At 30.9% G+C, this 4,288-nt stretch overlaps 1 long non-coding RNA gene across 1 annotated transcript; it reads left to right on the forward strand.

Moving 5' to 3' along the window:
• Positions 1 to 876: 876 nt before the first annotated feature.
• LOC107012949 lies at positions 877 to 3,935 on the forward strand. Its single transcript, XR_001456112.2, has 3 exons — positions 877 to 1,039; positions 1,802 to 1,901; positions 3,706 to 3,935. It is a non-coding gene; the product is annotated as an uncharacterized LOC107012949 (long non-coding RNA).
• Positions 3,936 to 4,288: the final 353 nt, after the last annotated feature.

Consider the following 4,288-nt stretch of genomic DNA (forward strand, 5'->3'; position numbering starts at 1 on the left):
CCATTGTCAATCATTTCGGATAGAGGAGCCCAATTCACTCCACATTTTTGGAGATCCTTCCAAAATGGGCTTGGTACAAAAATTAGGCTTAGCACCACTTTCCACCCACAAACGGATGGACAAGCGGAGCGCACCATCAAAACTCTTGAAGACATGTTGAGGGCTTGTGTGATTGATTTCAAAGGGAATTGGGATGATCACCTTCCTTTGATAGAATTCTCCTACAACAATAGCTACCATGCGAGTATTGGAATGACACCTTTCAAATCACTTTATGGTAGAAGGTGCCAGTCCCATATTGGATGGTTTGAAGTGGGTGAGTTTTCTTTTCTTGGTTTGGAAATGGTGTATGATGCCACGAAGAAGGTTCGACTCATAAGAGAGAGGTTGAAGACGACTTATAGTCGGCAATGTCTTATGCTGACAATAGATAGCGGGACCTTGAATTCGAAGTAGGAGATTAGGTCTATTTGAAAATTTCATCCATGAAAGGGGTGATGAGATTTGGAAAGAAGGGGAAACTTAGCTCCCATTATATAGGCCTTTATGAGATTTTGAAAAGGGTAAGAGAAGTGGCGTATACGTTAGAGTTGACAATATAATTGGCTTCGGTTTATCCGGTGTTCCATGTGTCTATCACTACAAGAAACTTGACCATTAACGACCATTTTGTAACGAAGGGATAGAAAAATGGTCGTTATTTGTATAGTTATTGCGACCACATTTTTTTATGGTCGCTGAAGTTAATTTTAATTTTAATATAAACAAAAAAAATAGCATTCGGTCTTTCAGACACATAATATCCCCTCGTTAAAGTTAATTTACAAATAAAAGTAAAAACTATACATAGTTTCTTTTTTACTACTTGACCATGAAGATAGAGGCAAAAAGCCCACGACTTTTAAACACTTTTCTCTCGGATAAAATTTAGAAAATCATGATACATTTTCCTTTCTTCCCCTCATAACCGCAACTATGAGTTCACTACGGTTCTCTAGAATTTGTTGAATTGATCTTAGGGTTCTCTCTTCATATCGTGGTATGCGTTTTAATCTTTTCTCTTTGATTTTCTATTAGATTAGTTATGTTATTGCAGATAAAATTTCAATTAAAATCAAATTGATTTTTTTTGTTTGAAAAATGTTGATTCCAGATCTAAATTTTGCATGTGTTATTTGACAATTTTGTATAGTCAGGCTTAATTTCATGTTTACATTAACAAGCTTAAATTGGCAATCAATTTTTATATTTATTGTTTCTAGTGTTTCTCTTTAATACCCTTTTTTTTCTCTAGATATGAGGTTCATTAGATTTGATGTGTAAAAAGGTAGAGAACTTTAAAATCAACAAACTGCATACTATGTTGTTTTTAATCTGGGAGATAACATTTCTATTGCAAGAGTCTTTATTTATTGGGATAATTATTTATGTACCTCAAATGACTATTCCTAAGGCTTCATAAATTTGGTATTCAAGTGGATGAAATGAATGTGACATTGAAACCCCTTCTTAGTAAAGTTCTAAAAAACACTATTACATTTATTTATGATAGTTCTCTTAAAGGCTATACGTTGTATTTATTCAATTGAATTTGAGTTCCTACTTTATCTATTATTGTTATTCCGTTATTGAGGTAAATAAGTCTTTCAAACTTTTTACTTTATATGTATTACACTAAGATATCATAAGGCAACTTGGGTCGGACGCTTATATGTGAAAACTGTAAATTTTGATAGAGTGTTGATATGTTCAAATGCTTGTAGTGATTCTTTTTAAAATGAATTCTTATTTATATTTTCAGTCGGTGGCAACATTTAGAAAATCTTGACACCATGAGTTCTTCATTTCAAAGTTGAATAATATTTATGACAAAGATGGGAAAACAAGTTTGGCAACTTAAGGTACTTTTTACTGTACATGGTTCTTATTATTCTTTTCCATGCTAGAAATTCATTGGGCTCTGTTGCTTAGATAATAATACATCTTAGAGTATTCAATTTACCATTTGTCAAATGTTTGTGTGAGCCTCTAGTATTTGGGTTTGTTCTAACCAAAAGCAGGTTTATATTGAGCTATTCCGATTTCTTTTGGTACATCTAAGGCTTCAAGTTTACGACTCGAAGTACAATGTTGTTGACATTTATAGTTTTGATTATGAAGTAGAGAAATCTAACACCATTGATGTGAGTCACTGTTCTGTGACGTTCTGTTTATCCTCTTGAATATAGACATTCTAATTATATATCATGTTAATGCTCTATTTTCTAGTGACATTGCTTAATTCAAAACATAACAAATATTATTAAGAAATTTTATTACAGGTTTTTTTCTTTGCTTTTTTTTACTTGTGAAAAAAGGATTCAACTTTTGTTATCTGTATGATCTCCAAAGTATCATATTGATTGACTCATTTTTGAGTTTGGAGGGACAATTATTTGGTTGTTTGTTTGTTTTTTATTTCTCCAGTTCTGGAAAAGGGATTTGATTGTCAATTCAATAATATGAAAAATATTTAATATTATAAATATTTGAGAGAATATGTCTTGATGTTTTCATATATGTGCTTGATGATTAAAAAGGAAGGTATCTTATAATTTCTTAAAATATGTTAGAATACTAACTGTTCTTGCTTATTAGCTTGCCATTATTAGCATAGGAGAGTAGTGAAGTGGGACATCTACTTCATCATGATTGTAATTTGTAGTATATACTTTCCCTGTTTTGAAAAAAAACTCCTAGTTTGATTTGCCACAGACTTCAAGAAAACAAATTCAATCTCATGATACTAAATTAAAGTTATGCCACCTATACCAAAATCAGTTATTGATGTCTCAATCACGTCTAGATGATTTGTGTTGTATCCATTCTACTTTATTTGGCTCCAGGACATTTCAATGTGTAGTCCTTTTGTAGTAGTATGAAATAAATGTGCTTGAAGTAATAAAATGACATTTAGCTGCTACTTCTATAGTTCTAATAGTCTCCTATGTTTGCTAGTATTGTTTCCTTTGTCATCGTTAAGGACTGAAGTTTCTATTTGCTTGTTACTACAATATATTACTATAGTGACTATGAACTAAGAAGACTTGATGTAGAACTAAACTTGAATTAGTTTGTTTATCAAGTATTTTAGATATAGAAATTTCTTGCTTTATTTTTTACAAACATATACACTAGTGAAGAATTAAGAGAAGATCATTTAAGCCTGACTATTTTTGTTATCATCTTCTTGATGTCATTGATGTGGAATACAATATAATTAGATTTATGTACATTTTCATTTTTATGTACAACTTCTAACTATTAAAACCTAATTTGATCTAGCTTTATGTAAATTATATCACTTACTCCTCTTGAGTCTTAGCTTACATTCTAATAATGTTCTTATTTTTTCTTTACGATTTTATACCTAAACCCTATGTATGTGTTGTTGTAGTTTCTCTCCTGATTGTAATTGATTATTGATATTTTTTTATATATTATTTGATGTATAAGTATACATACAAAAATTCTAATGGTTGGTTGTCTCTTGCAGCCTTGTAGGTCACATTTCAACTTAGTTTTAATGTGTGTGTAGTTGATCGGTAACGACTGTTGTTAATTCATTTCTACGTAGGATTTACATTTAAGTTGTAATTGCTTGTGGAAATACTATGCTTTTATATTCATTTACTCAAACAGATGCATTTTTTTTTGTTTTGACAGAAGAGAGAAGAGTGAAAGATACAATTATTGGGTGTAGCATGTTTTTCACTTGCTGATAAAATGGAAGGGATGAAAGTTTGAATAAACCAATTGGAAAAATGCATGATGTAACAATGCTGGGAAGATAGAATTTTGTTTTTTAGCTTTGAGATACTTTAATTACTTTTGTAATGAACGTCCATGAAATTCTTAATAAAGAAATGGTTATTTTGCATATTTTTAGATTTAAACTTGGAGTTTATATATTTTCTTTGAAAGTTCCATATAATTAATATAAAGGAAGCTAATGACATTGACGGATTCATTTTAGTGTTGATGGAAGATATTGTTGCTAAAAAGAGTTATAATGACCGATTTACTTGTCGTCACTAAAGTTTCTTTGAGTCTATTCCATATAATGACTATTAACGACCGGAATTGTTGCCGTCACTAAAGTTTCTTTAATGAACGGGTTATAAATCCGGTCGATAACTTTTAACGACGGAGATTTTAGTGACCGATGACAACAGAAATTTTTCCTTTCGTAATTGAGTAATAGCGACCGGAATAGCATTTTCAACGACCAAATATCCCTTCGCAAAAA

This window comes from Solanum pennellii, chromosome 3, assembly GCF_001406875.1.
Source record: "Solanum pennellii chromosome 3, SPENNV200".
Classification (NCBI taxonomy): domain Eukaryota; kingdom Viridiplantae; phylum Streptophyta; class Magnoliopsida; order Solanales; family Solanaceae; genus Solanum; species Solanum pennellii.